At 50.2% G+C, this 12,122-nt stretch overlaps 1 protein-coding gene across 5 annotated transcripts in view; it reads left to right on the forward strand.

Moving 5' to 3' along the window:
• Positions 1-1,964: 1,964 nt before the first annotated feature.
• SLC8A3 (solute carrier family 8 member A3) overlaps positions 1,965-12,122 on the forward strand; it is a 120,418-nt gene continuing 110,260 nt past the window's right edge. For 2 of the 5 annotated variants that reach the window (XM_036432784.2, XM_036432830.2), the window contains exon 1: positions 1,967-3,084. The gene's annotated coding sequence lies outside the window, so the exon portion shown is untranslated. Of the gene's footprint in view, positions 3,085-12,122 lie in introns of all 5 variants that reach the window. The other 3 variants (XM_036432812.2, XM_036432840.2, XM_036432821.2) reach the window with 2 other exon arrangements.

The following is a 12,122-nucleotide window of genomic DNA, read 5'->3' on the forward strand; positions in this document are numbered from 1 at the left end:
GTTGAGTGAAACAATACATGTAAAAACAGATAGTACAGCCCTAGCTGATTTGGCTCAGTGAGCAGAGTGCTGGCCTGAGGACTGAAGGGTCCCGGATTCGATTCCTGTCAAGGGCACATGCCTGATTGCGGGCTGGATTCCCAGTAGGAGGTGTGCAGGAGGTAGCCGATCAATGATTCTCTCTCATCATTGATGTTTCTAACTCTCTCTTCCTCTCCCTTTCTCTCTGAAGTCAATAAAAATATATTTAAAACAACAACACATAGTACAGGGTCATAGCAAGCATCCAATAAGAGCTGGTGTCCTTGCTTCCTTTTTGTTAAATTATAAAATCCAGCCTGTTTCAAGATTCCAAATAACCCTAGGTAACTCCTTGAAGTTGGAGTCTAATTAAGGACTCATAGAATCAGCCAGAATACTTGGACTCTGTATTAGCCTGCTAGGGCTGCCATAACAAATTACCGCTGACTGGGTGGCTTAAAAACAGAAACTTATTTACTTACTCTCTGGAGGTTAGAAGTCTAAGATCAAGGAACCAGCAGGCTTGGTTTCTTCTGAAGCCTCTCTTCTCAGCTTGCAGATGGCTGGCTTCCTGCTTTATTTTGACATGGTCGTCCCTCTGTCTGCGTGGACACCAGTCATTCAGTGGGGGTGCACCATAACAACCCCACTTTAACTTAATTACCCTTTGCAGTCACTTTCTGAGCTATTGGAGGTTACCACTTCAACATACACATTTGGGGGTGGGGAGGGGCAGCACAGTTCAGCCCATAACAGATTCTACCCTTGTAGGGTTCTTTGATTGGATCGAATCCCCTCCCTTCTTTGGGCATCAGTGTCCTCCCAGCTTAAAATGAAGTTTGTGGCTCTTGCTCTGAATGCTGACTGTCAGTGGTTTGCTTGCTGGCTTTCCTGCGACAATCCTCTTGAATTCTAGCACAACCAGAAATAAAGGAATAAATAATGGCAGAAATCAAAGGCCAACTGTCATCAAATTTACTGTTTTCCAGCCCTGCATGCATGTAGTAGAGAGGAGGAAATAGATGAGAAACTCCATGTAGTGAACACAGGAGGAAGTCGGGTGTAGGACTTCCAGTGGGAGAGAAGCAGGGTTGGGAGGAGAAAGAGAATTCACATACTTGGGAATTACTCTATACTCGACTGTAATCTCACTGAATCTTCACAACTCCTTGAGGTGGATGTTATTATTACTCGCATCTTACTGGTGAGGACACAGAGGCTCAGTATGTTGAGTTGGGTTTTGTTATTTCAGTCTACCCAGAACGCAGAGAACACGCATAAGTCACTCCGCCTTTAGCAAGAGTTGAATAAATTCAGTAGCAAAGCTCCGGGCCCTAAAGAGGTGCTGGTAATTGGGAAGTATTGTTTTGGCCCCGCACACTTGGTTTAGATAGCAGAGGCCTGAGAGAAACAAAGTCCCCCTCTTATATTCTGTCCCAGAATCTGCATAGGGTGTCTCTACAAAAGGGCAGCCATCATGATCATTTTATATCTGTGTAACGCCATCGATGTCCTAGGGAGGTGAAACCCCACTCTTAGGAGGGGCCTGCCCGCCTCCAGGACCACGCCTGACAAATATAGCAGAAATTACAGGCATCTGATGTAAGGCTACTTGTGTACACTTCGTCCGAGCCAAGCCCCAAACCCTAGTTCTGCTGCTGCATCAAAGGACCATCTCTCTTCCAGGCTCCAGGCTCAGAGTAAGCAGCAATTTGGGAGGCAGCCCCCTCTTATTTTTAGCCTTAAAAACCCCAAACCAAAACATACCAGCGCTCACCCAAGCGTCTCTCACAAGCTGTTGTTTGATTTGGGTTGAGAAAATGACAGACTGAGTTCTGCACCAAGAACAGCAGCGGGTGGGAGGGGGGAAGAGGAAAGGAGTTTTATTTTCCCTCCACTGCCAACCTCCACCCTCCTCAACTCCTCCCTCCTAGGCCTGGGTGGACCCCGCTTGGGTAATCGTCCCCCTGCTATATTTAAAAAACCACAGACGTTTGGTGGAAAACTCAATTTTGGAATTGGAATTGCAGACGGCGTCTCCTAAGGACAAGGGGAAAGCCGGTGCCGCGCGCCCATTGCCCGCCCTCCCTGCCGGCTGCCCGGAGCTCGGGACTCGGAGGAATCCAGGTCAGGACGCGCCGCCGTCTCCCAAGCACCGCTGGCCGGGAGGAGCGGGGCGCCAGGCTCCGACGGATGGGTGGGCGGCCCGGGCGAGGAGTGGTGTCTGCATTCGTCCTCGGGTCTCTCTGGACTCAACGAGGTGCAGGCTGGACTTCCACCCCGCCGGCCGGGGAGCGATCTGAAAATTCCCCCCACGGCCAGGCGAGGATGCGGACGCGCGGCTTGTCACTGCGCGCAGCGCGCTCTCTCCCAGCTGATAGGGTGACGCTCGCCGTGCGGGCTCAGAGATTGGCTTTTTGATTTGGCTTCTTGCTGCAGCTTAGTGGGCAAAGCTCTCGGCTCTCCCAGAAGCCAGCCCCTCCGCGCGTCCCCTCCGTGCGCGGCGAGGCCGAGACGTCGCTCGCGGTGACGGCGCGCGAGGAGGGGAGCCGGCGCTCTCCCAGCTCCGGGAAACCCCGGCGCCGCGCCTGCAATCCGGGGGGTCCCTCGGAGCCACGGGTACGCGCCGGCTGCCCGCCTTCCTGCCCCTCCCGGCAGGCAGGGATCCCCTGCAGCCGGCGGCCGGGACTCCGGGCCTCTCCCGGGCTTAGTCCGGAGCCCGGGGTCGGGGGTTTGCGGCGGGGTCTTGGGCGGGTTTTCCCTGCTCCTGAGATCCGCGCCGAGGGACCCCTCCCCACGTGCCCCGCCCCGGCCCCAGCCCCAGCCCGGCCCTCGCGCTCCAGATGCGCTGCCCCGCAGCCCGCTGACAGCTGCGAGCCCACGAGCCGCGGCAGCCGGCGGCCGACTGACATGCCCCGGACGCGGCTGCGGCCGGCGGGCAGCCCGCGGGGGCGATGAGCGGCGGCGGCCGCCGGTGAGGAGCCCGGCCGAGGGGGGCTTCGCACGCCTTCCTCCCCCCTTCATTTGTCCACTCCGCTCGGGGGGACCGACCGGGAAGACACGGTGAGTAACGGGTGAGCCTCTTGCCCTTCCCCCGCAGCGGGTGGCCGAGGCAGGGGAGGCAGAGGTTGGCGGCTTGAGCGTGTCCCCAAGAGGGCTCTCCAGCTCGTGAAGAATGGTGTTAATTAAGTTCTGTCTCCATCCATAGGCACTGTCTTCCCGAGGGTCTTAGTGCCTGACGAGGTGGGGGAGGGCGCCCCGGAAAGTGTACGTTTGGGATGCGGTGTTGGGGGTGGGGGGTGTGCGCTTCTGGCAGAGAGTCTAGCAGGGGTGAGGGGTGAGGGAGGAAGCGGCGGAGCTGGAGGTGCCTGGCCATGTGTGTGCGGCCGGGCAGGTGGCGGGTGCGCAGTGGGAGGCAGCCTGCTGTGCTGCGCGCCGGATGCGTGTGTGCTGGCTGTGCCAGGCGTGCGGTGCCCCGGAGGCGCCGAGTGCCCGCGGGCGTGGGGGCCTGGAGGGGGGCGCGTTCATCCAGCAGGCGCGCGCCCGCGTGCACACCGGCACGCGCGCCCCCCAACGTCCGGACCCCGCGGCGGCGGCGGGTCGGGAACTGCGACCCCAGCGCGCCCGCCGGGCTCCCCCCGCCGCCCCCCTCCCCCCCCCTCCCCGCGGCGGCCTAGGCGCGGAGAGGAGGAGGGTCTCCGGTTCCGTGCCCTCCAGACGGCGGTGGTCTGGGCGGTCCCGGGCCAGGTGGAGAGAAGCGAAGTATGTAACTACCCCTCCACCACCCGCTCCCTGCATCACACACACACACACACACTCACACACACACACACGCACACGCACACGCACACGTACACACGCCCTCATTCAGAAGCTAGATCTGCTCCTGCAGACCCTGCCTGACCTCCCTTGAGTGCCCAAGCCATTGGAGGACATAAAGAAAGCCATTTAATCCAGGGGGGAAAAAGAAGCTTTTCGTCTTTATCCACCGTGTTTTATTTTTAACCTAGGAGGGTTTGAGTGTGGTTAAATAGCACAAACGCCTTTAATGCAGTGCCATAAATTTACTGGCTCGCTGCTCGCCTGGTCCCCCTTCTCCTTGGTTCTCTCCCCTCAGACGATTGAAAAGCAAACACAGAAGGTTTTGGTGGTCTGTTTCCTGGGCAGAAGGACTGAAATTAGGGACCATTCCCGCCCACCCCCCCCCACCCAAACGCAGGCCGCAGCTGGGAGGGAGCAAGGTGTAGAGCTCCTAGGTGGTCAAGAAACACCCAAGAGGAGGGAGTTGGGGGTGGGTGCGAGGAGCACAGCTGGCCCACTGCTGGGGCACCGAGAGGGAAGCCCGGGGCCCCTGGCGACCTGGTGACTTACAGCTTCATGTGATTAATCTTCCACAGCTGTTGTGTCCCATCCGCTTGAGCCGAGCTCTTATTTACCTCGATTTTCAAATATAGCTGCTGCGCCAGGCTCTTCCTGAAATAGGGGGTCAGTTCCTTCTGTCTGGGCACCTGGCCTCGCACTGGCTCCTCTTTCCCTGCAGCACTGGGTCCCAGTTGGAGAGGAACTTGTCCCTCATGCCTTGCAGTTCTTCAAATGAGGATGGTGAGTGATCAGAACTTGGGTGACTAGACGAGGGGTGGGTCCCCCAGCCTCTCACTGCAGTCTGCATTTCCTATGGGCAGTCCCCACACAAAAGTCCACACCACAGCCTCGTTTTTCTGTAAGTAGAATATAGATGTGGGTTGAAGAGCAGCAGATGGAACCTATGGAACTGAACTTGGTTGAATTGGTTCTTGAACTGAGTGAAGATGGGAAGGCTATTTCTTCTCCTGAACTTCAACCCCCCTGGGTGTCTAATGTCCTCCTGTTCACCCCTTGCACAAAGGCAGGACAGGACTTACTCCTTTGGTTACCTCCTCCAGGGAGCCTCCCAGGCCTTCTTTGGGGAGGATTCCCTTATTTTATAGACCTACTAGAGGCCTGGAGCGCAAAATCCATGCACTTGGGAGGGAGGGAGGGAGGGTCTCTCAGCATGGCCTGTACCCTCTCACAGTCCGGGAGCCCTTGGGGGATGTCTGACTGATAGCTTAGGGAGAAGGCCTAAGCTGGCAGTTGCTGCCATGGAGGTGGGAGATGCTCCTGTCACTGCCACTGCACTCGCCAGCTCTGAGCCTGGCTTCTGGCTGAGCGGTGCTCCCCCTGTGGGATCGCACTGACCACCAGGGGTTAGCTCCTGTGTTGAGCATCTGCCGTCTGGTGGTCAGTGTGTGTCATAGCCGTTTGGTAGATGTGCACATTAGCCTTTGACTATATAGGATAACCTGAACCAGTTATTTTAAAGTAATTTAAAGATGCACATTAAATTAATGAATGTGATTGAATACTGCCAGGTACACCTTTAGACCGTAAGCTGCAGGGAGGGAGGAAAGACAGCTGGCGAATGTATTCACATTGTATCCCCAGGGCCTAGCACTGTGCCCACCGTAGAGTAGTTATTCAGTATTGCTATATTAAACAAACAGACTTGGAGGGAGGAGATACATCTCCTCTCTGCTCATGCTCCTCTGAGCTCCACATTGGCATCTCTTGCACTGCCCTCCACAGCCTTCTGGTCAGAGAAGGGAGAAGAGAGTTATCACACTGGCCCTGTAAAAACATTCCCTTCCCCCAGGCTGCTCCCTGGGCTGAGGCCGTAAGGCCCAGGCAGTGTCCTCTTATCTTTGTGCAAGGCGGTTCCTTATACAGGCTCTGGGCACAGTTGCTGGTATTGTCCATGGATGGTCATCGTAGGCACTGTTCTATGGTTTGAATTGCCCACAATCTGGACTTGGGGGAATCTGTCACACATTTTGGCTTTTCTTCAAGCTACCAAGGTCAGATAAGAATGGAAGATAAGTCCCTTTTCACTCAAGTCTCGTTGCTTTGTCTAGAGCACATGTGTCAAACACAAGGCCCGCGGGCCAAATCCGTCCCGCCAGGCCTTGCAATGTGGCCCGCACCGCACTGTCATCACTGCACTCTGCTGCGTGTCCATCACAATGACAGTTTATGACTGTTCAGTAAACCATTCGGCCCGCGATTTAGGCTGGATTTTAGATTTTGGCCCCTTCTCTGATTGAGTTCGACACCCCTAGTCTAGAGGTTCAGATATTGGGTGCCGTTCAGAAATACATTTGACTCCAAAAGAAAAAGCATTCATTTACTTATTCAATCAGTTACCCTATATAATAAAAGGCTAATATGCAAATTAACTGAATAGCTGAATGTCCGGTCACTGTGACGTGCACTGACCACCAGGGGACAGACACACAATGCAGGAGCTGCCCCCTGGTGGCCGGGGCGCTCCCACAGGGGGAGTGCCACTCAACCAGAAGCTAGGCTCACCAGAAGCCTCTCCTGCCTTTGTGACAGAGCTAAAGATGTCCGACTGACAGCTTAGGCCCCCTCCCCACTCTAAGCTGTCAGTCAGACATCTTCTGAGGGTTCCTGGTCTGTGAGATGGTGCAGACCAGGCTGAGGACCCCTCCCCAACCCCCAATAAATCAATTTTGTACACCGGGCCTCTAGTTTATTCAATAAATATTCAACAACAACCTACTCTGCCAGGTATTTGCTGGGTACAGAGGCAAAGAAAAGAGAATGGTTCCTTTCCTCATAAACACACATTCATTTCAGCAATTAACAGGCAATGACCATCTATATAAAATGACTCCTTTTAGTGGAGGGTAAATCCTGGGCACAATGGAAGCATATTGGAAGATCACCTCTCTATGTGGCTTAAGGCGGGCTTCCTAGGGACAACAGATTTCTAAATCTCAGAAGGAAAGGATGGGTGGGAGTTGGCTTTGGTGAAAGTATGGAGGGGTGGAGTGGGGGAGAAAGTGTTGGATGAGCGCTCTTCCAAATGACTGAAGCCAGAGGCTAAAATTCAGGGAGATGAGTTTTGAGAAGCTCTAGGGGCCAAACTTCGAAGGGCTGGTACTCCATGTTAATTATTTCCACTGAATTTCCTTTGGGAGCTAAGGGAGGTTTTCAGTATCAAAGTGCAGGGCCAGATTTGTATTTCAGAGAGTATGCGGAGACTGGGATGTAGAGAGAGAGGGAGACAGAGCGTTAGGAGGCTGTGGTAGAAGCCGTAGTGTATCATTGTCTTGGTGGCTGTGAAGGAGGGTAGAGGATTCCTTTTTCTGTTTTAGCATACAAAGAAGAGTTGCCCTTCTAGAAAGAAGTTCTACTATTTTATTATTTAAAAAAAATCTTTGTTGAAAATATTATATACATCCACTCTCCAAGCCCCCTCTCCCCCCGCATTGACCTCTTCTAGCCTGCTCCCCCCGCCCCAGGCCTTCACCATCTTATTGTCTGTATCCATGGGTTATGCATATATGCATATGCAAGTGCCCCCCTTTCTGTTTTAGCACACAAAGCAGATGAATGTATTTAAAAAAAAAAGCTGTGGTGCACTTACACAATGGAATAGTACGCAGTTATAAAAAAGGAAGAACTCTTACCATTTGCAACAGCATGGGTGGACCTGAGAAAAGTTCCACTATTTTTAGTGAGATTGGTTGTCTGGTTTTTGAATGGGCACTCTAAACCCAGCACTGGGCAGGTCACACCTGGGGAAAGAAAAAGTGGCTCCAGCATGTGTAAAACATACTTCCTGGCCTCCTGGGTTGCAAGGAGAACCCCCAGAGATCTCTTGGGAAGGCCCCAAGAAGGAGTCTGGAAGGGTAAGAAGTATGTATATCCATAGATACAACTGAGCAAAGATATCTAGATGGGAAGAATCACACATGTCTGTGTATGCCTATGTTTTGGTAATATGAAGAATGAATAAAGGCTAATTCCAATATCAAGAGTATTCAGATATGGTACACAGAGTCAGTTCCAAAAAAATAGCTCTATTTCGTCCTGAATGTAATTTGGAATGAGCCAAGTAGCATGGATGACATCGATATTTGGAATGATAAATAGTGCTTTTCTGGTTGTACGCAAAAACAATAGGCCATGTGAGGGACTGGATCCGGAAGTGGGACTGGAAACCATCATCCTGTCCTGGCTTTCACGTGGTAGTTCCCAAGTCACTTGAGAGGGGAGGACCTCAAAGTCACGCACTGCTATGTCCATCCTGTGGAATGAAGCCAAACCGTGTGAGCTTGGTTGATGTTCTTCCTTTGCGCCCTGTCCTCCCCACTTCTGCATAGTGCTCAGGATCCACCCGGCCCTGCCCTCAAACCCTGTCCTAAATGAACATCACTTGTCTAATTCCATCCCCCCATCATGCTCTTTTCCCTTCTTACTTACAAAAAACTCTTGCAGTTTTAGAGTAATCACCTGTTTTTATTTCCTCATCATTCATTCAGGCCCTTGCTTTCCCACTTTTCTTCATCTCTGGCAAACTGGCATCCACCAAGGACTTCTTATTCTCCAAAACATAACAACTTCCTCCTGATGACCTATCTATCTGTCATCTATCTATTTATCTGTCAATCATCTATTTATCTAATCTACCCCTCCGCCCAGCCCCCCCCCCCCCCCCCCCCCCCCCCCCCCCCCGATCAGAGAAGATTGCCCAGTAGTTCTTAAAACTTCCCATTTTTGGCTTCTCTCGCACTGAACTCTCTGGGTCCCACTCATTCTCTAGGTGGTGCCTCTTCCACTCTCCAATATCTTCTCCTTCCCCTCAGGTTTCCCCTTTTCCGTTAGCCCTCAGCATCTCCTGCAATGGTGTGTGCTGTTACTCCAGTGCCGATAGTTCCAGGTCTGTCACTCCAGCTCTACAATCCCAGTGAGTCTTGTTTCCAGCCACTTGTGCAGTGCTTCCAAAAGGCTTTCCTGTCAGCTCCCCAAGTTGAATTCTTGCTAACGTGTTTTAAGGTGCTGCTCCTTCTGACTTCCCACTTTCCACTGATGGCACCAACCCACTTCCAGTCACACTGGCTCAAAAACCCCACGTTTATTGCTGACTCCTCTCCCTCATCCCCCAAGTATTGCTAATGTCTGTTAAGTCCCTCTCTCCTTACCCCTCCCATTCTGTCCATCTTACTACAACCTGAGTATAGATTTGGTGACTTCCTACATAATAATGATGATAATAGCAATTATTGTTATTAAAGCAGCCAGCATCGGTGTGTGTGTGTGTGTGTGTGTGTGTACCACCTGGCAGCTACTCCGTTGCAGAATGCTTCTTGACCTGTCGTAAGTAGTTGCTATGATACTATAAAAATAGCTTTCTGACATCTTTCCAACTTCAGCCTCCCCCTCCAATTAATGTTCACGCCTGTTACAGGATTCCTCTCCTAAAACATCCTTCTAGGCTTGTCATTTTCCAGCAAAAACAAACAAACAAACAAACAAACAAACAAACCCTTGAAGGGCCTCCCAATATTTGCAGCAGTCCCAACTGCTCATATTCAAGGCTTTCCGTGGCATGGTTCACCATGCCATGTCTGGTCTCACATTTTCCATTTTCCATGGGGCACCTCGGTAAACTTGGCCTTTTTCCTTCTGTGCTTTATTCACCGTGTACTTTTCACTGAGAACCCACCTGTTCGTTACTGTCCAATTCAAACGGCTCTTCCTGATGGGGAGGCTTCCTCCGAATTTTGATAGCACAGCATCTGTTTTTCACGTGGTCCTTACACCTATTGAAATATGGGGGAGGAGGTTATTTGTTGTTGTTTTTGCTTGGGCTCACCCCACCTCCTGGACCAAGTGCTTTTTCTTTCCCCTACTCCCTGTTGCAATGATACCTGAAACACATAGGGTATTCACTGGAAAATAAAGGAGCAAATAAATGAGTAGTAACCTGCCTCACTTTCAAAAAAATCTTTATTGCTGAGATTATTACAAATGTCCTTCCTTTTTTCCCCCATAGCTCCCCTCCACCTGGTTCCCACCCCACCCCAGGTCTTTGCCACCCTATTGTCTGTGTCCATAGGTAATGCATACATGCATATAAGATCGTGGTTTAATTTCTTCCTGCTCCCCCCTCCCTCTCCCCTCTGAGACTCTTCAGTCTGTTTCATTTCCATGCCTCTGATTCTATTTTATTCACCTGTTTATTCTGTTCATTAGATTTCTTATTCATTTGGTTTTAGATTCAGTTGTTGATAGATATGTATTTGTTGCCATTTTGTTGTTCATATTTCTTATCTTTTTTCTTCTTCTTCCTCTTCTTAAAGAATACCCTTCAGCATTTCATATAATACTGGTTTGGCGGTGATGAACTCCTTTAGCTTTTTCTTGTGTGTGAAGTTTTTTATCTGCCCTTCAATTCTAAATGATAGCTTTGCTGGGTTGTATAATCTTGGTTATAGGTCCTTGCTATTCATCACTTTGAATATTTCTTGCCACTCCCTTCTGGCCTGCATAGTTTTTTGTGTTTTTTTTTAACTTCTTTTTTAATTTTTTATATATTTTTATTGATTTCAAAGAGGAAGGGAGAGGGATAAAGAGATAGAAACATCAATGACGAGAGAGAATCATTGATTGGCTGCCCCCTGCATGTTCCCTACTGGGGAGATGGAACCCACAACCCCAGCAAGTGCCCTTGACCAGAATTGAACCTGGGACCCTTTAGTCCCACAGGCCAATGCTCTATCCACTGAGCCAAACCGAGTAGGGCAGGCATGCATAGTTTTTGTTGAGAAATCAGCTGACAGTCATATAGGCACTCCCTTATAGGGAACTATTAATAATTGTTTTTCTCTTGCTGCTTTTAAGATTCTCTCTTTGTCTTTAGCCCTTAGCATTTTAATTATGATGTGTCTTGGTATGGTCCTCTTGTTTGGGGTTCTCTATGCTTCCTGGACTTGTACATATATTTCTTTCACCAGGTAGGGGAAGTTTTCTGTCATTATTTCTTCAAATAAGTTTTCAATATCTTGCTCTCTCTCTTCTTTTGGCACTCCCATAATTCAGATGTTGGTACACTTGGAATTGTCCCAGAGGCTCCTTACACTGTCTTCATATTTTTGGATACTTTTTTCTTTTTGCCCTTCTGGTTGGGTGTTTTTTGCTTCCTCATATTTCAAATTGTTGATTTGATTCTTGGGATCCTCTAGTCCAGTGGTCGCCAACCTTTCAGACTTCATGGAACCCCAGTGGTTCGAGGACTACTGGTTGGTGACTGCTGCTCCAAAGGCTTCCTTTAATCAGGGGTCGCCAACCTTTAGGACCTCACGGACCAGCAGTGGTCTGTGGAACTCTGAAATATTATTCTTTATTTCAGTCAGTGTATGCTTAATTTCTGACTGGTCCTTTTCCTTTTTTTTTTTTTTTTTTTTTTTTTTTTTTTTTTTTTTTTTTTTGCCATTCTTACTAAGATTCTTGAAAGTCTCACTAAGTCCCTTGGAGGTTTCTAAAAGATTCTTGAATAACTTTATAACTGTGGTTTGAACTATATATCTACAATAGTAGTTTTCTTTCTTCCATTTCTTTTATTTGTGACATGTTTCTTTATCTGCTTTTGTCTGCATTTTGTCTGCTTCCCTGTGTTGGTTTCTATGTATTGGGTAGAGCTGCTATGTCTCCTTGAGTTGATAGAGTGGCCTTGTGTACTAGGTGTCCTTTAGGGCCCAGTGGCTCAACCTCCCCAATCACCTGAGGTGGACACTCTAGGTGTACCCCTTTGTGGGCTGTATGCACAGTCTTGTTGTAGTTGAGACTTGATTGCTATTGGTGTCACTGGGAGGAATTTATCTCCAGGCCAATTGGCTGTGGGGACCAGCTGCTACTAAAGTGGGAGAACTGCTGTGCAGGAGACATCCCTATGTAGCAGATCTTGCTTCAGTGGGGCTTTTGTGCTCACTGAGTCTACCCCTTGAGTGTGTCGCTTATGGATGTGTAGAGCTGTAATCTGGTATGGTCTGACACTGACCACTGGGTACACCGGCTTTTGGGTCTCCAGGAAAGAATACATTCAGCCAATGCTTGGGGCCACCCATCAGAGCTAAAGAGAGATCTGTAGATTCCTCCTTTTTGTATGGGGTTTTGGAAGTGCCCAGACAAGACCCAGCTGTGAACCAAGGCAGGCTGGTGCTGGTGCTGGGTCTTGGGCCTTTTTATTGATAGGTTTGGGACTCTTTGTCCTAGCT

The sequence above is a fragment of the Pipistrellus kuhlii genome, unplaced genomic scaffold (genome assembly GCF_014108245.1).
Source record: "Pipistrellus kuhlii isolate mPipKuh1 unplaced genomic scaffold, mPipKuh1.p scaffold_m20_p_1, whole genome shotgun sequence".
NCBI classification, from domain to species: domain Eukaryota; kingdom Metazoa; phylum Chordata; class Mammalia; order Chiroptera; family Vespertilionidae; genus Pipistrellus; species Pipistrellus kuhlii.